Consider the following 24,280-nt stretch of genomic DNA (forward strand, 5'->3'; position numbering starts at 1 on the left):
TCTTAGACGCTTCATCACTAGGCACGAGACGATTCGGTGCCCCTCGAAGACTATTGAAGACGGTGTTGTTCTATGTTTCTTTTTGGTGGATTTGAGTCGTAGGAGAGTCGTACTATTAAGAGGGGGTCCGCGTCAGAAAGGTTCGGGTGAAATCATCACGTACACGTATCCCTCCTTGCCTCCACCTTTCCCTTGCACTTTGGAGCTTCCCTCGGTTATCCTCTTTGTGCTTTTTCTGGCGGCTACTGCTGAACTTGTGGTAGTACTGCTCTCTGGAGCGGTAGTACCGCAAGCACCTGCGGTAGTACCGCTGGATCCCACGGTAGTACCGCTCCTCTGGAGTCTTAGTACTGTGGCTCCCAGGCCTAGTGCCGCTCTGGTACGGTAGTAGGGGCGGATGTAATATTTTACATCCACGCCCCCATGGTAGTACCGCACGTCCCGCGCGGTAGTACCGCGGGTGCCCACGGTAGTACTGCTCCCCTGGAGCATGCCTAGTACCGCTGTATCGCGGTAGTAGGAGCGGATGTAATTTTTTACATCCGCGCCTCCACGGTAGTACCGCGCTTAGTGCGCCGTAGTATGGCGCGCGGCCTGGTTCAGCTGGGTCACGGTAGTACCGCGCCTTAGCGGTAGTACCTCGTCGGATTTTTGCACTGTTTCGTTTCTAGCGGAAGTAGGCACGGATGTATTTTTATTCATCCGCGCTCTTCGTAGGCTAGAACTTTCCTGCCTTGCAGTAGTACCGCAAGGGGGAGCGGTAGTACCGCGCTCGCGGAAGTACTGCTCTCAGTCAGGCAGGTCCTAGTCTCTGCTGTTGTCGCGGAAGTACCGTGGTCCCTCACGGTAGTACCGCGGGGCCTTGCGGTAGTACCGCGCCCCTGGAGCGGTAGTACCGCATGTTGCGGGCTGGACATGTAGATAATGGTTGGATCTTTTCCATAGCTATAAAAGGGGTGTCGGTGTCAAAACCGGCGGATCTCGGGTAGGGGGTCCCGAACTATGCGTCTAGGCGGATGGTAACAGGAGACAAGGGACACGATGTTTTACCCAGGTTCGGGCCCTCTTGATGGAGGTAAAACCCTACGTCCTGCTTGATTAATATTGATGATGTGTGTTACAAGAGTGGATCTACCACGAGATCAAGGAGGCTAAACCCTAGAAGCTAGCCTATGGTATGATTGTTGTTCGTCCTATGGACTAAAGCCATCCGATTTATATAGACACCGGAGAGGGCTAGGGTTACACATAGTCGGTTTCAATGGTAGGAGATCTACATATCCGTATCGCCAAGCTTGCCTTCCACGCCAAGGAAAGTCCCATCTGGACACGGGACGAAGTCTTCAATCTTGTATCTTCATAGTCTTGGAGTCCGGCCGATCATGATAGTTCGGCTATCCGGACACCCCCTACTCCGGAACTCCCTCAGTAGCCCCTGAACCAGGCTTCAATGACGACGAGTCCGACGCGCATGTTGTCTTCGGCATTGCAAGGCGGGTTCTTCCTCCGAATAATTTATAGAAGATTGTGAACACCAGGATAGTGTCCGGCTCTGCAAAAATAAATTCCACGTACCACCATAGAGAGAATAATATTACACAAGTTCAATCTGCTGACGTATTTTGTGGCGTGACGTCACACCACTACCAAGCCTTTACTCAAATTGTTTTTTATTGTTCCACCTCAGCGCGTTTAGCGAAGCGGTTTCCTTGGCACGTCTTGTCGAAGCAGAGATCGTGTTCCCCTTATTCCGGGATTCCCATCAATACGGACATGGGTAACCCAACCGTGCCATTGATTGTGACGCTTGGGAGATAAGCGAGTTTTACCAGGCCGGTGGGGACACATGTTTTTGTCCGCCCATATAAGGGGATAAAGATCCAACCCTTTTACCTGCGCCTTCTTCCTCCTTGGCTTATCCATCTCCGCGAACTCGAGCTCCAGCGCCCAAGTCCGCACTTCTCACCTCAACCTTCTCCAACTATGTCCGGAGCGGGAGGCAAGTGGATGGCCACCTCCGTCACGGAGGGACAGATCCAGAAGCTGCGCAACGCCGGATATTTGTCCAGCAACATCACGCACCGGCTCCCCGACGAGGGAGAGCTCATCCCCACCCCCAGGCCCCATGAGAGGGTAGTATTTCTTCCCCATTTCCTCCGCGGACTGGGCCTCCCACTTCATCCCTTTGTCCGGGGGCTCATGTTCTACTACGGCCTGGATTTCCATGATCTGGCCCCGAATTTTATCCTCAACATCTCGGCGTTTATCATCGTGTGCGAGGCCTTCCTCTGCATCCAGCCCCACTTCGGCTTGTGGCTCAAGACCTTCAGTGTCAAGCCGAAGGTTGTGAAGGGCAGCCAAGCGGAGTGCGGAGGCGCCATGGTGGGCAGGATGTCCCACGTTACTTGGCTGGAGGGCACTTTCGTGGAAACCATTAAGGGGGTGGCAATCGGGGTGGTTCTACATCACCGAGCCGCATGACCCTGACTGGGCAGCGGCCCCCGAATTCAGATCTGGCATCCCCACATGGCTCACCTCCTGGAAAGAGAGCGGCCGGATCTGGGGTGATTCAGAGGAGCTGACCGAACTCCAAGCCTGTATCCAAAAGCTGGTGGACAAGAAGCTCAAGCTTGTCAACGTAGTCCAGGTCATGCTCATCCGCCGGATTCTCCCGTGCCAACGACGGGGCTTCAACATGCGGGAGTTCGATCCGGCGCAGCACCAGACTCTGAGCGGGCTCTTCGACACTACATACGAAGATGTCTGGAAGGTGCTGTTCAAGGGCGCCGAGGCTCCTACATCCGCTACCGAAGATCGCGGATTCTGCTCGCAGCGTCCAGCTGACGAGGTAAGTGATTTTGCCACTTGTTTTCCATAGTTTGACTCTATGCGGGATCTAAACTCCCTTTACCTTTGACAGGACTGGCTGGTGAAGGCCGAACGGACTATCTGTCCGGCCCCATTGCCAGAGGACCCAGCGGACGCCCGCCTAACGGGGCTGCTGGCTCCGGCACCCCACGTGGTGCCGGAGAAGAAGGCCAAGAAGAAGGCCACGGGTACTCGAAAGAGTTCCTGTTTTCAAGTGTTGTCGGATGATGAATCCGAGGCCGACTCCTCCCACCAAGGCGAGGAGGAGAAGAAGAAAGGCCGAGGAGGGAAGAAAAGGAAGGCCTCCCCAACAAGGGAGGCCGAAGGGTCCAAGAAGGGAAAAACTCTTCCCTCGGACTACTCTGCCAACGCCAGTGACGACGACGAGGACTGGCCTCCAAGGGCCAAGCCCCTGGCGAGATCGTAAGTATCCGGACTCCCGAATAACTTCAAGGTTTTTCCTTTTCGCCACATAATGTCTTTCTAATGCCGCATACAACCCTGCAGTCCGCCCAAGGACGATCTTCCCGCTTTGTCGAGCGGTTCCTTAGGTGCGTCGGATATGGATTCTCTTCCGACTGCCTCCACCCCCCGTGACGCGGACGATGCTGAGGTGGGATCCCAAGAAGGGACCCACCAGGAGGAGGAGGCCCCGGAGGTGTCACAGGACAACCTCCCGGACTTTGCACCGGACTCGGCCCCGGAGCCAACAGTGGCTTCGGAGTCCGGCGGGTGACCCCTTCATAAGAATGGCAAGACCGTGACGCCGGCAACCTCCGTCCAACCGGAGGCGCCGGATAACTTGCTGGAGGCGCTCAATGGCGCCTCCATTGAAGAGGAACACCGCACTGTTATGAGTGCGGTGATTCAGAAGGTTCAGCTCGCCAAGAGCGGGCTGACCGAAGCCTGCAACAGCCTTCTAACAGGCTTTGAGGTAAGAATTTCGATATATATAAAATGGTACCGCATAGACAGTACCCCTGATGCTCGGTTCGGTGTTCGGAAAGAAAAGCCGGACTGAGGATCTAAAAAGATATACGCAGGAGTCATAAAAAATATGTCAATATGGGATTGCAGGCTGTGCTGCTGACCTCCGCCGCACTGACTGTGGAGGTCAATACTTTGAAGGAAAGCCTCGAGCGGTCCGAGAACGAGCTCGGCCGTGCCAAAAAGCGGCTCGAGGACAAGGAAGGTGAGTAACACCTTATTAAAATTGTACCTTACAGAAAAGGATTTTGGTTGCAAGAAGAATGACAAGGATAACGTGGGTATTGTAGGGGCCACTAGCGAGGTGGCGACCCTGAAGGAGGCGGTGTCCGGGGCCGAACGTAATGCGGCCGCGGAACACTCCGAGCGAGAGAAGCAGGAGGCGCGGGTGGCGGAGGTACAACAAGAGCTCCAGGCTCTCATGGAGAAACATGAGAGTTTGGAGCGTGACTCGGAGACTCGAAAGTCCGAGCTTGCGATGGCTCTTGAGAGTGCCAAAGCCGCTAAGGCCGAAGCCTATAAGGCCCTCCAAGAAATCGAGGAATTGAAGAAAATAGCGGCGGGTAAGGCATTTTTCATGCAAAGTAAGCATGTGAGTGTTAATTACCTGTTACTTACCCGAATTTGGAGCTCTCCAGGAACGTTCGCAGATCTTCCTTGCAGCGTATCCGATGCTGCCGCATTCTACCGGACCGAGGAGGGGAGCTCGACGGAGAAGGTCTTCTGGTCTCAGTATGCTGAGGCCGGACATCCGGTGCCCCTTAGCGACCAGCTGAAGCAGCTGGTCGAGCTCCACAAGGTGGCCGAACAGGACATGAAGGGCCTCATAGTTCGGCTGTGGCCTAAAGAGGCCATGCCTGGGAGCTACTTCGGCCTGGTGCGGCGGCTGGTGGATGCGTGCCTGTGGGTTGAAGTCATCAAGCACTCCGCTTGTATTGAGGGTGCCCGTCGGGCCCTTGCCCGCGCAAAGGTGCACTGGGGCAAGATGGATGCCCAGAAGCTTGTGATGGACCCGCCACTGCAGGGCAAGGAGCACCGCACGCCCGAGACGTATTATAAGAGTGTCCTGAAGGGTGCCCGCACTATTGCGGGTGAGTGCTCCAAAGATGTAATATTTGAGTAAACTCGCATTTTGTTATCCTGTGCGCTGAAAACTTAGTTCATATGCGCTAAGCAACGCTTGTTAATTTAAAATATTACCTTCTGTGCGGCTGTTTATCAATTCTGAGAGATGGCAAGTCGTCGGCTTCAGCCCCCATGCCACGAGTGCTGGGGTGTTTGGGATAAACTTGAGCACTCTTGTTCCCATTGTTGGGTCCATCTAGGGAGGCGCTCAACACAATGAACAAGGCAATTGGACTTATAATGCTTGAACACTCTCACTTAGCCATAGAATTCTATAATTTTAAATTTCGGCGAAGCCCCTAGTCTTCGGAAGGCCGAATTTGGGGCGCTATCCATGCCTTGGCCGGACAAAAACCGGCTCCTCGCTCTAAGCGGCATAAGTCTTTAAGGACTCGCAAAAAACCTCTCGAACAGTGACCGGCTCTCGCCTCATCATGACAGTCAGTTTTAGCTTTCTCCACTGAGGCGTTAACCCAGCTCAACTGGGGCACAATCGCAGTGGTTCTCACAGTGCTACCTTAGCCGATACAACGGAACGTAAGGTACCAAAACATGGGAGCCGGGCAAACCCAATTATTGACCCAAGACATGATTCAGAGCCGATGCATATAATGCTATAAGTTCGGGGTGCTGCACTTGTGAAAGTGTTCGGACTTATCACACCATGATGCGGGAAACATAAGCCCCTGGTGTATTTTAACCGTACCAAAGTGTACGGATGCAACATGTCGTAAATGAACATATGTATAAAAAAGAAATGCAATTATAAGCAAAAGGTTGCTGCATTGTTTTATTCAAGAAGTGCTGCTATGAATGCAGAACGATACAAATAGTGCGATAAGCAAGGGCAGGACCGTTAAACATGTCCCCCTCCAGGGGTAGGCTGCGGAGTGGTGTATAAAACAGATTTAATGCTCGTAACGGAGACCACCTGGATATTCGTTGTAGCCTTTATCCTTCCCTGGCTGTTGCATCGTGAGTTCGGCAGGTCTGCTGCCGGACAGGGCCTCTAACAAACGGAGTCCTGTGGGTAAAAAATAAAAAGGAAAAAGAAAAAAAAAGAACGACACACTTGAGAGCCCCTGGTGTGGTTGAGCCGCAGTCGGGGCCTATCATGGTCGTGCCCCTCTCCCCATGCCCATGGTATCTTCAGAGCGTAATGGTGTACGCGAAGGACCTGTCTTGGCGTTTTACAGGGGATGGGGTTGGGGCTGCACTGCTACGCGTGCTCAGAACATGCCAGGTGGTCTTGTTGTAGGTTACTCCGGGCGCGCTTAGCTGTGTCCGACCGCTTAACAGCCGGACTCGAGAATTGCCTTAAGAGGCTGCATTGTACTTCTGCGCGCGAGAGCCGCTGTATGTTCCCCCGCGCGGAGAGAACGTTCAGTGTTTCCGTTGACCGTGATGACTCCTCGAGGGCCTGGCATCTTGAGCTTGAGGTATGCGTAGTGTGACACCGCATTGAATTTTGCAAACGCGGTACGTCCGAGCAGGGCATGATAGCCGCTGTGGAATGGAACTATGTCGAAGATTAACTCCTCGCTTCGGAAGTTATCCGAGGACCCGAAGACCACTTCCAGTGTGACTGAGCCTGTACAATTGGCTTCTACACCTGGTATGACGCCTTTAAAGGTCGTCTTGGTAGGTTTAATCCTTGGGGGGTCTATGCCCATTTTGCGCACTGTATCCTGATAAAGCAGGTTCAGGCTGCTGCCGCCGTCCATCAGGACTCTGGTAAGGTGAAATCCATCGACGATTGGGTCTAGGACCAATGCGGCGAATCCGCCGTGGCGGATGCTGGTGGGGTGGTCCCTTCGGTCAAAAGTGATTGGGCGGGAGGACCATGGATTGAACTTCGGGGCGATTGGCTCCATCGCATATACATCCCTGAGTGCATGCTTCCGCTCCCTTTTGGGTATGTGCATTGCGTATATCATGTTCACCGTCCGCACCTGTGGGGGGAAACCCTTCTGTCCTCTATTGTTCAGCGGTCGGGTCTCTTCCTCGTCATCGCTATGCAGCCCCTTGTCATTCTTTTCGGCAATTAACTTGCCTGCCTGCTTGAATACCCAACAGTCCCTGTTGGTGTGGTTGGCTGGTTTTTCGGGGGTGCCGTGTATCTGGCACGAGCGGTCGAGTATTCGGTCCAAATTGGACGGACCCGGAGTAGTTCTCTTGAATGGCTTTTTCTGCTGACCGGGTTTAGAGCCTCTGAATCCGGCATTGACTGCTGTATCCTCACTATTTTCGCCGTTAATGCGGTGTTTGTTTTTGTTACAACGCGGCCTGCCCTTTCGGTCCTTAAAATCCGGACTGCCAGAATTTTTGCTGAGGTTGTTGCTGCGTGCTAGCCAGCTGTCCTCGCCCGCGCAGAAGCGGGTCATGAGTGATGTGAGGCCTGCCATGGATTTCGGCTTTTCCTGTCCCAGGTGCCGGGCAAGCCACTCGTCGCGGATATTATGCTTGAAGGCCGCGAGGGCCTCCGCATCCGGACATTCGACGATTTGGTTTTTCTTGGTTAAGAACCGTGTCCAGAATTGTCTGGCCGATTCGTCTGGCTGCTGAATTATGTGGCTTAGGTCATCAGCGTCTGGTGGTCGCACATACGTGCCTTGGAAGTTATCGAGGAATGCGGCTTCCAGGTCTTCCCAACTCCCAATTGACTCTGCTGGCAAGCTGTTAAGCCAATGCCGGGCTGGTCATTTAAGCTTGAGGGGGAGATATTTGATGGCGTGAAGATTGTCACCGCGGGCCATGTGGATGTGAAGAAGATAGTCTTCGATCCAAACCGCGGGGTCTGTTGTGCCATCGTAAGATTCGATATTCACGGGTTTAAACCCTTCGGGGATTTGATGATCCACTACTTCATCTGTGAAGCATAGTGGGTGTGCGGCGCCTCTGTACTGGGCGATATCACGACGGAGCTCAAAAGAGCTTTGTCTGTTTTGTTCGGCCCGGCCGGACTTGCTGTGTCCAGCGCGATGGTTGTCGTCACGTACCGTGGGGCGCCCACACTATTCATAGATCGATCTTGATTGTCTTGCCTTATCCTCCAATATATCTCGCAAGTCCGGAGCGTTCCCCTATGGCCTTGTGCTTTTCGAGCGATGCCGGGGTATGGGTCTAGTGAAGGGCCTAGAGGCCTCTCTGTCACGACCACGGGGTGATCGGTCAGCCGTATTGTCTCCTGGTGATGCGGGTTCATACGCCTCCTCCTCTAATCGGGGGAGCAGCTTGCGTTTAGGGTAGCTTTTGGAGGGGCGTTCGAGCTCATGCTCTTCGGCCGCGAGGACTTTAGTCCATCTGTCGGCTAGCAGATCTTGATCAGCTCTAAGCTGTTACTGCTTTTTCTTGAGGCTGTTCGCCGTGGCCATAAGCCTGTGTTTAAAACGCTCTTGTTCGACGGGATCCTCAAGCCCGACGAATTCATCGTCGTCGAGGCTTGCCTCGTCTCCGGAGGGAGGCATATAATCCTCTACCTCTTCTTCTGCCGCTCTCTCATGAGGGCTGGCGTCTCCGTCCTCCTGCACTGGATCTTGCTGGAGTGGGTTGTCTTCGGCACTGTCCGGTGTATTATTATCTCCGGTGCCGGAATCTTCATTCTTGCTGTGGCAGGATTTAGAGCGGCACCGCTGACGCTGGCGCTTGGGCTGTTTCTTGGAGGGGTCATCCTCCGCTGTTCCTTCGCCATTCCCATCCTTTGGGATATCCACCATGTATATGTCATATGATGAGGTGGCTTTCCAGTGCCCGGTGGGCGCTGGTTCTTGGTCGTCTCCTGCATCATCGTCCATACCATCGATGTCTTCGGAGTCGTAGTCTAGCATGTCGGTTAGATCGTCGACAACGGCTACCAAGTGGGTGGTGGGTGGGCTTTGAATTTCTTCGTCGTAAGCATCCCAACCGCCCTGACCACAGTCCGGCCAGGGCTCTCCTAATAACGAGAGATACTTTAGCGAACTCAAGATGTCGCCGAAAGGTGAGTGTTGAAAGATGTCCGCCGCGGTGAACTCCATGATCGGCGCCCAATCGAATTCCATCGGAGGGGGCGCGGGAGGTTCGGAGTCCGGCGAGGAGTCCGGCACCTCGGAGTCACGAGCTTTATGAGGGACAAGGTCAGTGTTCGGCTCTATCACCATAGAGGTTGCAGCCCCCGAGGCGGTGTCTAGCCATCCGTCCTCGATCTGTGCAGCCGGCTCCGAATTGAAGATCGGAGCGGGTTCGAGTGCGGCCTCCAGGGTACTGTCCGGCTGCAGAGCTAAATCATGCTCGCCGTGACAGTGCAGCACGCTTGGCTGTGGCTCGAATCCATCGAGGATCAAGTCCCCGAGGATGTTAGCCGTGAAGTTCAAACTTCCAAATCTGACCTGACGGCCAGGGGTGTAGCTTTCGATCTGCTCCAGACGGCCAAGCGAATTGGCCCGCAGCGCAAAGCCGCCGAATACGAAGATCTGTCCAGGGAGAAAGGTCTCACCCTGGACTGCATTGTTGATGATGGTCAAAGAAGCCATCGAGCCTATCGGTGACGACACAGAGGAACTCTCAATGAAAGCACCAATGTCGGTGTCAAAACCGACGGATCTCGGGTAGGGGGTCCCGAACTATGCGTCTAGGCGGATGGTAACATGAGACAAGGGACACGATGTTTTACCCAGGTTCGGGCCCTCTTGATGGAGGTAAAACCCTACATCATGCTTGATTAATATTGATGATGTGTGTTACAAGAGTGGATCTACCACGAGATCAAGGAGGCTAAACCCTAGAAGCTAGCCTATGGTATGATTGTTGTTCGTCCTATGGACTAAAGCCATCCGGTTTATATAGACACCGGAGAGGGCTAGGGTTACACAGAGTCGGTTACAATGGTAGGAGATCTACATATCCGTATCGCCAAGCTTGCCTTCCACGCTAAGGAAAGTCCCATCCGGACACGGGACGAAGTCTTCAATCTTGTATCTTCATAGTCTTGGAGTCCGGCCGATCATCATAGTTCGGCTATCCGGGCACCCCCTAGTCCGAAACTCCCTCAAGGGGCGTCTCCTACCTCTAGTTGACTACCTCTTCCACCTCCAAGCTCCATTGTTGCTCCAAGCTCCATTTTCGCCCGATCTCTCTCCCTAACCAATAAAACTTGTTGATTTGCTCGGGATTAGCTGAGAAGGCCTCGATCTACACTTCCACCAAGAGAGATTTGATTCCCCCCACTTATCCCTAGCGGATCTTGTTACTCTTGGGTGTTTGAGCACCCTAGACGGTTGAGGTCACCTCGGAGCCATAGTCCATTGTGGTGAAGCTTCATGGTGTCGTTGCGAGCCTCCAATTAAGTTGTGGAGATTGCCCCAACCTTGTTTGTAAAGGTTCGGTCGCCGCCTTCAAGGGAACCAATAGTGGAATCACGACATCTCGCATTGTGTGAGGGCGTGAGGAGAATACAGTGGCCCTAGTGGCTTCTTGGGGAGCATTGTGCCTCCACACCGCTCCAACGGAGACGTACTTCCCCTCAAAAGGAAGGAACTTTGGTAACACATCCTCGTCTCCACCGGCTCCACTCTTGTTTATCTCACGCCTTTACTTTTGCAAGCTTACTTGTGTTGTATCCCTAGTTTGCTTGTGTGTTTGTTGTTAGTTGCCTATTCACCCCCCCTCTAGTCAACTATATCGATCCTTGCAATTGGTATCAGAGCCTCGTCTCTTTATTAAGGACTTTGCCGTCCGAAGAGTATGGTTCACACCATAGACGGTGGGGAGGAGGAGCACTCCGGTGTGAATCCGATCTCGTCTACAGGTAATGGGGAAACCGCGGTGTCCCGTGAGGAATTCAATGTGGCCTTGGACACATTGAAAACCTCCATGACAACCACGGTTGAAAGCATGTTTAATAAATTCTTAGAAGGACTTAAACTACCTACCTCGCCGTTGAAAGTGGGTGATCCCGCTAACAAGGTGATGGATGCTAACTCCGACAAGGGGGAAGCTAATAGTGAGAAGGGTCCTTCTACTAGTGGTAGAAATGGCACCGACATCTTTGCCCATGTGGAACCTCCAATTTATGGAGGACCGATTCCCTCTATTCATTTAAATCATGCCGGTCCTCCTCCTAAGATTGTGAAAAATGAGGATTTTGATTCTTGGGTGTATCGCTTCAAGCATCATTTAAATCACGTGAATACTAATCTTTGGAGAATCATTGAAGAAGGTTTCTATCCACATGACCGAAGCAACTTCACCCCGAGAGAAGTGGTGGATAATCAATTCAATGAGAGGGCTCTCTTCATCATCCAAGATGCAATCCTTCCCGAAGATCTCCCTCATCTTCGACCTCATGCCATGGCAAAAGACGCTTGGCAATGCATTGTGTCTCTCTATCAAGGAAGTGCTAGCATTCAACACTCCAACTATGAAGTGGTGCAAGATAAAGCCGATGAGTTTGCAATGAAAGAAGATGAAGAACCTCGTGAGCTCTTTCGAAGAGTGACCAAACTCACGGTCTCACTCCGAGATCATGGGAGCAAGGACACGGATGACAATTGGATCAAGCGCAAGTTCCTCAAGGCCATGATGCCCTACAACAAGGCCATGTCCTCCGTCATTCGTCAAAGACCGGACTTCCACTCCATGACCTCAAGTGAAGTGTTGGATGAGTTCGTTGCAATGAGCATCTTGGACAATACCACCGACAATGCGGTGCTCCATTATCAAAGGGAAAAGAAGACCAACCTTGCCTTGAAGGCCAAGGTTAGTGTGGAAGAAGATGAAGAAGAGGAAGATGAGGAGAGCAACCCCGAAGACACGAAATATGATTATCATGAGCACATGGCTCTTGCTTCAAGACAATTTTGGAGCAAGAAGAATACAAGACCCAACTTCAACAAGAACAACTCAAGTGGCTTCAAGGGAAAGCAACGAGTTAGAACTTGCTTCAACTGTGGCAATGTGAGCCATTTCGTTGCAGATTGTCCTTACGAGAAGCGGGAAGACAATGGTGGCAAGTTCATCCGAAAGGACAAAGCCAAGTCCTTCCCCAACAAGAACAACTTCACCAAGAAGACTCCTACTCATGGGTTGGTGGTTCAAGAAGAATACCATGAGGATGACGATGATGATGAAAATGGAGAAGCAATAGCCATGGCCTCCGTTGCCATTGCTACCACACCCCGGGTGTCTCTCTTTGATTCACCCAACGAGAACATCACCGCCAAGTGCCTCATGGCTAAAGCCTCTAACAAGGTAACCCCCAACATCAAAACCACCATCATTACTAATCCCTCTTTGGAGGGTTGCATTGATGAACATGATGGGTCTAATGAGGAAGTGAATGAACTTGAGTCATTTATGAGTAAGCTCAAGGGCAAATGCAAGAAACACTTTGTTGCTCTCTTGGAACAACTTGGTGAAGCCAATGACATGATCGAGGCTCATGAAGAAACCATCTCTAAGATGGAAGGTCATAGTCGTGACTATGCCAATGAGATATCGGATCTCTCTAATGCTCTTGAGGAAGAGCGTGGGCATCGTTTGGCTCTTGAGGAGTCATACAATAATGACCATGCTAAGTTAAAGAAAGATCTTGATCATGCTCTTGTTGTGTCTCGTGTGCTAACTTCCGAGAAGGCTAAACTTGGGGTTGATCATGCTAGACTCAAGGAGGAGTTTGATGTACTTGACAAGGCCCACAAGGTCTTGAAGGGTGCTCACGCTAACCTCAAGGAGTCTCATGCTCAACTCCAAGTTAATCTAACCAAGGAAAAGGCCACCTTCCCTCATTTGGTATTAATTGATAATGCATATGCTACTAACCCGTGTTGTGAGCATGTGCATCTTGTGGAGGAGAATGCCAAGTTTAAGGATCAACTTGAGAAAGGCCTTGTGACATGTATTCAAGGTGAGAAGAACCTCAACGACCTTTTGAGCAATCGAAAGGAAGTTGTGGCCAAGAAGGGAATTGGGTTTGCACCTAAGTCCAAGAATAAGAAGAAGAACGACAAGACCAAACGACCTCCTCCTCTCAAGCAAACCTTTGTGAAAGAGGGAGAGGGTGCTCCTAAGGAGAAGAAGGAAAATGTGAAGGGCGTTGATGTCAAAAAGGGCAAAACCATCTCCTCCAACAAAGTCGGCGACTTTAACCCGTCATATGTGTTGTGCCGTGCTAGTGATGGACATGTTTATGCTAAATTTGTTGGTTCTCCTTATGAGTACATTGAATGGTCTATTTGGGTTCCTAAGACCCTTGTTACTAACATCAAAGGACCCATTACTAAATGGGTACCTAAAACCAAGCATTGATCTCTTGTAGGTGTTTGCTTCCGGTGGGGGATCATGGTTGCTCGATAGTGGAACAACAAATCATATGACCGGGAGCAAGGACTTGGTGGTGTACGTGCAAAAGATTCCATCTATGCCCACCAATGTCGAGTGGGGTGATGCTTCACATTCTAAGGTATTGGTGTTGGGGAACGTAGCAGAAATTCAAAATTTTCTACGCATCACCAAGATCAATCTATGGAGTAATCTAGCAACGAAGGGAAGGAGAGTGCATCTACATACCCTTGTAGATCGCTAAGCGGAAGCGTTCAAGTGAACGGGGTTGATGGAGTCGTACTCGTTGTGATCCAAATCACCGATGATCCTAGTGCCGAATGGACGACACCTCCGCGTTCAACACACATGCAGCCCGGTGACATCTCCCATGCCTTGATCCAGCAAGGAGAGAGGGAGAGGTTGGGGAAGACTCTGTCCAGCAGCAGCACGACAGTGTGGTGGTGGTGGAGGAGCGTGGCAATCCTGCAGGGCTTCGCCAAGCACCGCGCGAGAGGAGGAGAACTTGGGAGAGGGGGAGGGCTGCGCCAGAAATTGGGGTGCGGCTGCCCTCCCACCCCTCCACTATTTATAGGTGGGGAGAGAGGGGGCCGGCCCCCCTAGATCTCATCTAGGGTTGGGGCGGTGGCCAAGTGGGGGAGGAGTGCCTCCCAAGTCAAGTGGAGGCCCTCCCTCTTAGGGTTTCCCCTGTCCCATGCGCATGGGCCTTGGGGGGGCTGGTGCCCCTGGCCCATTAAGGCTAGGGCGCCCCCTTACAGCCTATGCTGCTGTATTGGACGTGGTGGAACATTTTCCGGACCTCCGGACCCCTCCGGAATCCTCCGGAACCTTCTGGAAGCTTCCCGGTACAATACCGGAAAAATCCGAACTTTTCCACAAACCCGAACAACAACTTTCCATATATAAATATTTACCTCCGGACCATTCCGGAACTCCTCATTACGTCCGGGATCTCATCCGGGACTCCGAACAACATTCAGTAACCACGTATATCTATTCCCTATAACCCTAGCGTCATCGAACCTTAAGTGTGTAGACCCTACGTGTTCGGGAGGCACGTAGACATGACCGAGACAACTCTCCGGCCAATAACGAACAACGGGATCTGGATACCCATGTTGGCTCCCACATGTTCCACGATGATCTCATCAGATGAACCACGATGTCGAGGATTCAATCAATCCCGTATTCAATTCCCTTTGTCTAGCGGTATAGTACTTGCCCGAGATTCGATCGTCGGTATCCCGATACCTTGTTCAATCTCGTTACCGGCAAGTCTCTTTACTCGTTCCGTAACACATCATCCCGTGATCAACCCCTTGGTCACATTGTGAACATTATGATGATGTCCTACCGAGTGGGCCCAGAGATACCTCTCTGTCACACGGAGTGACAAATCCCAGTCTCGATTCGTGCCAACCCAACAGACACTTTCGGAGATACCCGTAGTGCACCTTTATAGCCACCCAGTTACGCTGTGACGGTTGGTACACCCAAAGTGTTCCTACGGTATCCGGGAGTTTCACAATCTCATGGTCTAAGGAAATCATACTTGACATTAGAAAAGCTTTAGCATACGAACTACACGATCTTTGTGCTAGGCTTAGGATTGGGTCTTGTCCATCACATCATTCTCGTAATGATGTGATCCCGTGATCAATGACATCCAATGTCCATGGTCAGGAAACCGTAACCATCTATTGATCAACGAGCTAGTCTACTAGAGGCTTACTAGGGACATGGTGTTGTCTATGTATCCACACATGTATCTGAGTTTCCTATCAATACAATTATAGCATGGATAATAAACGGTTTTCATGAACAAGGAAATATAGTAATAATAACTAATTTATTATTGCCTCTAGGGCATATTTCCAACAGTCTCCCACTTGCACTAGAGTCAATAATCTAGTTCACATCGCCATGTGATTAACACTCATAGGTCACATCGCCATGTGACCAACATCCAAAGAGTTTACTAGTGTCTAAACTAGTTCACATCATCATGTGATTAAGACTCAATGAGTTCTGGGGTTTGATCATGTTTTGCTTGTGAGAGAGGTTTTAGTTAACGGGTCTGCAACATACAGATCCGTATGTACTTCGCAAATCTCTACGTCATATTGTAAATGCTGCTTCCACGCTCCACTTGGAGCTATTCCAAATGGTTGCTCCACTATACGTATCTGTTTTGGTACTCAGAGTCATTTGGATAGGTGTTAAAGCTTGCATCGACGTAACCCTTCACGCCGAACTCTTTATCACCTCCATAATCGAGAAACATGTCCTTATTACTCCAAGGACAATTTTGACCGCTATCTGGTGATCCACTCCTTGATCACCTCTGTACCCTCTTGCCAGACATGTGGCAAGGCACACATCAGGTGCGGTACACAGCATATCATACTATGGAGCCTACGTCTAAGCATAGGGGACGACCTTTGTCCTTTCTCTCTATTCTGCCGTGGTCGAGCTTTAAGTCTTAACTTCATACCTAACAACTCAGGCAAGAACTCCTTTGACTGATCCATCTTGAACACCTTCAAGATCATGTCAAGGTATGTGCTCATTTGAAAGTACCATTAAGCATTTTGATCTATCTTATAGATCTTGATGCTTATTGTTCAAGTAGCCTAATCCAGGTTTTTCATCGAAAAACACTTTTCAAATAACCCTATATGCTTTCTAGAAATTCTACATCATTTCTGATCAACAATATGTTAGCAACATATACTCATCAGAAATTCTATAGTGCTCCCACTCACTTCTTTGGAGATACAAGTTTCTCATAAACTTTGTATAAACCCAAAATCTTTGATCATCTCATCAAAGCGCATATTCTGACTCCGAGGTGCTTGCTCTAGTCCATGGAAGGACCGCTGGAGCTAGCATACCTTTTAGCATCCTTAGGATCGAAAAAACCTTTCTGATTGTATCACATACAACCTTTCCTTACGAAAACTGGTAAGGAAACTCGTTTTGACATCCATCTGCCAGATTTCATAAATGCAGCTAATGCTAACATGATTCTGACGGACTTAAGCATCGCTACGGATGAGAAAATCTCATAGTAGTTAACTCCTTGAACTTGTGAAAAACTCTTCACCACAAATCGAGCTTCATAGACGGTGACATTACCGTCCACGTCCGTCTTCTTCTTAAAGATCCATTTATCTCAATGGCTTGCCGATCATCGGGCAAGTCCACCAAAGTCTATGCTTTGTTCTGATACATGGATCCTATCTCAGATTTCATGGCTTCTAACCATTTGTCGGAATATGGGCCCACCATCGCTTCTCCATAGCTTGTAGGTTCATTGTTGTCTAGCAACATGACCTTCAAGACAGGATTACTGTACCACTCTGAAGTAGTACGCATCCTTGTCACCCTACGAGGTACGGTAGTGACTTGATCTGAAACTTCATGATCACTATCATAAGCTTCTACTTCAATTGGTGTGGGCGCCACAGGAACAACTTCCTGTGCCCTGCTACACACTAGTTGAAGTGACGGTTCAATAACCTCATCAAGTCTCCACCATGCTCCCACTCAACTTTCCGAGACAAACTTTTCCTCGAGAAAGGACCCGATTCAAGAAACAATCCCCATTGCTTTCGGATCTAAATTAGGAGGTATACCCAACTGTTTTGGGTGTCCTATGAAGATGCATTTTATCCGCTTTGGGTTCGAGCTTATCAACCTGAAACTTTTCCACATAAGCGTCGCAGCCCCAAAGTTTTAAGAAACGACAACTTAGGTTTCTCCAAACCATAGTTCAAACGGTGTCGTCTCAACGGAATTACGTGGTGCCCTATTAAAGTGAGTGCGGTTGTCTCTAATGCCTAACCCATGAACGATAGTGGTAATTCGATAAGAGACATCATGGTACGCACCATATCCAATAGGGTGCAACTATGATGTTCGGACACACCATCACACTATGATGTTCCAGGCGGTATTAATTGTAAAACAATTTCCACAATGTCTTAATTGTGTGCCAAAGCTCATAACTCAGATACTCATCTCTATGATCATATCATAGATATTTTATCCTCTTGTCACGATGATCTTCAACTTCACTCTGAAATTACTTGAACAATTCAATAATTCAGACTTGTGTTTCCTCAAGTAAATATACTCAGTATCTACTCAAATCATCCGTGAAGTAAGAACATAACGATATCCACTGCGTACCTCAGCACTCATTGGACTGCACACATCAAAATGTATTACTTCCAACAAGTTGCTATCTTGTTCCATTTTTCTGAAAACGAGGCTTTCATTCATCTTGCCCATGTGGTATGATTTGCATGTCTCAAGTGATTCAAAATCAAGTGAGTCCAAACGGTCCATTTGCATGGATTTTCTTCATGCATATACACCAATAGACATGGTTTGCATGTCTCAAACTTTTCAAAAACGAGTGAGTCCAAAGATCCATCAACATGGAGCTTCTTCATGCGTTTTATACCAATATGACTTACATGGCAGTGCCACAAGTAGGTGGTACTATCATTACTATCTTATATCTTTTGGCATGAACATGTGTATCACTACGATCGAGATTCAATAAACCATTCATTTTAGGTGCAAGACCATTGAAGGTATTATTCAAATAAACAGAGTAACCATTATTCTCCTTAAACGAATAACCGTATTGCGATAGACATAATCCAATCATGTCTATGCTCAATGCAAACACCAAATAACAATTATTTAGGTTTAACACCAATCTCGATGGTAGAGGGAGCGTGCGATGCTTGATCACATCAAGCTTGGAAAAACATCCAACACATATCGCCACCTCACCTTTAGCTAGTCTCCGTTTACTCCGCATCCTATTATTTCGAGTTACTAACACTTAGCAACCGAACCGGTATCTAATACCCTGGTGCTACTAGGAGTACTAGTAAAGTATACATTAACATAATGTATATCCAATATACTTCTATCGACCTTGCCAGCCTTCTCATCTACCAAGTATCTAGGGTAATTCTGCTCCAGTGGCTGTTCCCCTTATTACAGAAGCACTTAGTCTCGGGTTTGGGTTTAACCTTGGGTTTCTTCACTAGAGCAGCAACTGATTTGCCATTTCATGAAGTATCCCTTCTTGCCCTAGCCCTTCTTGAAACTAGTGGTTTCACTAACCATCAACGACTGATGCTCCTTCTTGATTTCTACTTTCACGGTGTCAAACATCGCAGACATTTCAAGGATCATCATATCTATCCCTGATATGTTATAGTTCATCACGAAGCTCTAGCAGCTTGGTGGCAATGACTTTGGAGAAACATCACTATCTCATCTGGAAGATCAACTCCCACTCGATTCAAGTGATTGTTGTACTCAGACAATCTGAGCACAAGCTCAACGATTGAGCTTTTCTCCCTTAGTTTGCAGGCTAAGAAAATCGTCAGAGGTCTTATACCTCTTGACGTGGGCACGAGCCTGAAATCCAAATTTCAGCCCTCGAAACATCTCATATGTTCCGCGACGTTTCGAAATCGTCTTCGGTGCCTCAACTCTAAACCGTTTAACATTACTGAACTATCACGTAGTTATCAAAACGTGTATGCCAGATGTTCGCAACATCCACAGACGATGTTCGAGGTTCAGCACACCGAGCGGTGCATTAAGGACATAAGCCTTCTATGAGTCAACGAGGACAATCCTCAGTTTACGGACCTAGTCCGCATAATTGCTACTATCAACTTTGAACTGAATTTTCTCTAGGAACATATCTAAACAGTAGAACTAAAGCGCGAGCTTACGACATAATTTGCAAAGATCTTTTGACTATGTTCAGGATAATTGAGTTCATCTTATGAACTCCCACTCGGATAGACATCCCTCTAGTCATCTAAGTGATTACATGATCCGAGTCAACTAGGCCGTGTCCGATCATCACGTGAGACGGACTAGTCAACATCGGTGAACATCTTCATGTTGATCGTATCTTCTATACGACTCATGCTCGACCTTTCGGTCTTCCGTGTTCCGAGGCCATGTCTGTACATGCTAGGCTCGTCAAGTCAACCTAAGTGTATTGCGTGTGTAAATCTGGCTTACACCTGTTGTATTCGAACGTTAGAATCTATCACACCCGATCATCACGTGGTGCTTCGAAACAACGAACCTTCGCAACTGTGCACAGTTAGGGGGAACACTTTTCTTGAAATTATTGCGAGGTATCATCTTATTTAAGCTACCGTCATTCTAAGCAAATAAGATGGAAAACATGATAAACATCACATGCAATCAAATAGTGACATGATATGGCCAATATCATTTTGCTCCTTTTGATCTCCATCTTCGGGGCTCCATGATCATCATCGTCACCGGCATGACACCATGATCTCCATCATCATTATCTCCATCATCGTGTCTCCATGAAGCTGTCTCGCCAACTATTACTTCTACTACTATGGCTAACGATTTAGCAATAATTAAAGTAATTACATGGCGTTGTTCAATGACACACAGGTCATACAATAAATTAAGACAACTCCTATGGCTCCTGCCGGTTGTCATACTCATCGACATGCAAGTCGTGATTCCTATTACAAGAACATGATCAATCTCATACATCACATATCATTCATCACATTCTTTTTGGCCATATCACATCACATAGCATACCCTGCAAAAACAAGTTAGACGTCCTCTAATGGTTGTTTGCATGTTTTACGTGGCTGCTATGGGTTTCTAGCAAGAACGTTTCTTCCCTACGCAAAAACCACAACGTGATATGTCAATTGCTATTTACCCTTCATAAGGACCCTTTTCATCGAATCCGATCCGACTAAAGTGGGAGAGACTGGCACCCGCTAGCCACCTTATGCAACAAGTGCATGTCAGCCAGTGGAACCTGTCTCACGTAAGTGTACGTGTAAGGTCGGTCCGGGCCACTTCATCCCACAATACCGTCGAAACAAGATTGGACTAGTAACGGTAAGCATATTGAACAAAATCAACGCCCACAACAACTTGTGTTCTACTCGTGCATAGAAACTACGCATAGACCTAGCTCATGATGCCACTGTTGGGGAATGTAGCAGAAATTCAAAACTTTCTATGCATCACCAAGATCAATCTATGGAGTAATCTAGAAACAAAGGGAAGGAGAGTGCATCTACATACCCTTGTAGATCGCTAAGCGGAAGCGTTCAAGTGAACGGGGTTGATGGAGTCGTACTCGCCGTGACCCAAATCACCGATGATCCTAGTGCCGAACGGACGGCACCTCCGCGTTCAACACACATGCAGCCCGGTGACGTATCCCATGCCTTGATCCAGCAAGGAGGGAGGGAGAGGTTGGGGAAGACTCCGTCCAGCAGCAGCACGACGGTGTGGTGGTGGTGGAGGAGCGTGGCAATCCTGCAGGGCTTCGCCAAGCATCGCGCGAGAGGAGGAGAACTTGGGAGAGGGGGAGGGCTGCGCCAGAACTTGGGGTGCGGCTGCCCTCCCACCCCTCCACTATTTATAGGTGGGGAGAGAGGGGGCCGGCCCCCTAGATCTCATCTAGGGTTGGGGCGGCGGTCAAGGGGGGGAGGAGTGCCTCCCAAGTCAAGTGGAGGCCCTCCCCCTTTGGGTTTCCCCTCTCCCATGCGCATGGGCCTTGGGGGGGCTGGTGCCCCTGGCCCATTAAGGCTAGGGATCCCCCTTACAGCCCATGCTGCTGTATTGGACGTGGTGGAACATTTTCCGGACCTCCGGACCCCATCCGGAATCCTCCGAAACCTTCTGGAAGCTTCCCGGTACAATACCGGAAAAAACCGAAATTTTCCCGGAACCCGAACAAAAACTTTCCATATATAAATCTTTACCTCCGGACCATTCCGGAACTCCTCGTGAAGTCCGGGATCTCATCCGGGACTCTGAACAACATTCGGTAACCACGTATATCTATTCCCTATAACCCTAGCGTCATCGAACCTTAAGTGTGTAGACCCTACGGGTTCGGGAGACACGTAGACATGACCGAGAAAACTCTCCGGCCGATAACCAACAGCGGGATCTGGATACCCATGTTGGCTCCCACATGTTCCACGATGATCTCATCGGATGAACCACGATGTCGAGGATTCAATCAATCCCGTATTCAATTCCCTTTGTCTAGCGGTATAGTACTTGCCCGAGATTCGATCGTCGGTATCCCGATACCTTGTTCAATCTCGTTACCGTCAAGTCTCTTTACTCGTTCCATAACACATCATCCCGTGATCAACCCCTTGGTCACATTGTGCACATTATGATGATGTCCTACCGAGTGGGCCCAGAGATACCTCTCCGTCACACGGAGTGACAAATCCCAGTCTCGATTCGTGCCAACCCAACAGACACTTTTGGAGATACCCGTAGTGCACCTTTATAGCCACCCAGTTACGTTGTGATGTTTGGAACACCCAAAGTATTCCTACGGTATCCGGTAGTTGCACAATCTCATGGTCTAAGGAAATGATACTTGACATTAGAAAAGCTTTAGCATACGAACTACACGATCTTTGTGCTAGGCTTAGGATTGGGTCTTGTCCATCAAATCATTCTCCTAATGATGTGATCCCATTATCAACGACATCCAATGTCCATGGTCAGGAAACCGTAACCATCTATTGATCAACGAGCTAGTCTACTAGAGGCTTACTAGGGACATGGTGTTGTCTATGTATCCACACATGTATCTGAGTTTCCTATCAATACAATTATAGCATGGATAATAAACGATTATTATGAACAAGGAAATATAGTAATAACAACTAATTTATTATTGCCTCTAGGGCATATTTCCAACAATTGGGTCTTGGCAAGGTTGTCATTTCTCATGATCTAACGATCGAGAAAGTCATGCTTGTTGAGTCCCTTGCATAAAATTTACTTTTCGTTCGTCAACTTGCACTCATGGGCTTTGCCACCTTCTTTGACATTGATACCGTGGCCCTCTTGTGGAGCAAGCCTCTTAAAGTAGCCTTTGTTGGGCATGTCAAGAACGGTCTCTATGTGATAAACTTTTCGGAGCGACCCACTAAGACCGCGACATGCCTAATGGCTAAAGTTGACGTGGGATGGCTTTGGCATCGCCGTTTAGCCCACATCAATATGAGATCTTTGCAAAGTATTTTCAAGGGGGACCATGTCCGTGGACTAACAAATGTTAGTTTTGCCAAAGATCGTGCTTGCAGTGCTTGTATTGAAGGAAAGCTTCATGAGAAGGCTCACCCTCCCACGACCATCATCTACTCGAAGAGACCCTTGGAGCTCCTTCACATGGATCTCTTTGTGCCGCCATCATTTGATAGTCTTGGAGGTAGAAAGTATTGCTTGGTGATTGTGGATGATTATCCAAGATACACTTGGGTATACTTCTTCAAGAGGAAGAGTGAGACTCAACAAACCGTCATCGACTTTGCAAATGAAGCTCAACGTCAACATGATGCAAAGATCCTGACAATAAGAAGTGACAACGGCACCGAGTTCAAGAACTACACCTTGGATGAGTTTCTTAGTGATGAGGGGATCAAACATCAATATGCTGCACCATATACCCCTCAACAAAATGGTGTAGCGGAGAGGAAGAACCGGACGTTGATGGATGCGGCAAGAACCATGATGGCGGAGTTCAAGTCTCCATACAACTTTTGGGCCGAAGCCATCAACACAGCGTGTCATGCATCCAATCGGCTCTATCTCCGCAAAGGCTTGAACAAGACTCCTTACGAGATACTCACCGGCAACAAGCCCAATCTCAAGTACTTCTGGGTGTTCAGGGTGTAAGTGTTTCATTCTCAAGAAAGGTGTTCGTTTGTCTAAATTTGAGGCTAGAGCTTATGAGGGCATATTTTTTGGTTATGCTACAAACTCTCATGCTTACCGTGTTCTCAACAAGTCCACCGGACTCATTGAGGAGACATGTAACGTGGAGTTTGACGAAAATAACGGCTCCCAAGTGGAGCAAAGTGGCACTTGTGATGTAGGTGATGAAATTCCTCCCCAAGCCATAAGAAGAATGGGTATTGGTCATATTCTACCCATTGAGGAACCCCTTGTGGCCGAAGGAGAAGGACAATGCTCCACTCAAGTGGAGCCATCACCTCCCCAAGACCCACACGCTTCCGAAGAACAAAGTGAAGGCCATCAATCTCGTGAACAAGACCAAGGGCAAGATCAATCTCAAGATGGTGGTGAACCTCCAAATGATGCCCAAGGTCAAGTTCTCCCCCTCGAGCAAGTTCAAGATCATGAGCAAGCTCAAGATCAAGAACACGCTCAAGACGGCGCTCAAGATAATCAAGTGAACCCTCCTCCCTCCACATCCGAGGAGGAATTATAGCGTGGTGCCGCAAAGATTGCTTCCAAGCTCACCACCAAAGGCCATCTCATGGAAAATGTGGTTTGAAGCCTAAGAAAGGGGGTAAGCACTCGTAGACAATTAGCAAACTATTGTGAACATCACATGTTTGTCTCTTGTGTTGAACCCCAAAAGGTCTATGAGGCGCTCGAAGACTCGGATTGGCTCAATTCCATGCATGAAGAACTCAACAACTTTGAGTACAACAAGGTGTGGAGATTGGTGCCAAGGCCATCGGGGAACCAAGTGGATTTTCAAGAACAAGCAAGATGCTCATGGGAACATCATTCGCAACAAGGCAATATTGGTAGCACAAGGCTACTCCCAAGTCGAGGGTATCGACTGCGGTGAAACCTTTGCTCCCGTTGCTCGTCTTGAATCCATACGGTTGTTGATTGCTTATGCTTCCCATCACAACTTTAAGTTGCAACAAATGGATGTGAAAAGTGCTTTTCTTAATGCTCCTATTAATGAGTTGGTCTATGTCAAGCAACCCCCCGGGTTCGAGGATCCCTACTTCCCGGATCATGTGTATCAACTCGATAAGGCACTCTATGGCCTTAAACAAGCCCCACGTGCATGGTATGACCACCTTACCGAGTTGTTACAAGATCGTGGTTTTGAAGTGGGGCAAATTGA

This window comes from Triticum aestivum, chromosome 6B, assembly GCF_018294505.1.
Source record: "Triticum aestivum cultivar Chinese Spring chromosome 6B, IWGSC CS RefSeq v2.1, whole genome shotgun sequence".
Taxonomy (NCBI): Eukaryota; Viridiplantae; Streptophyta; class Magnoliopsida; order Poales; family Poaceae; genus Triticum; species Triticum aestivum.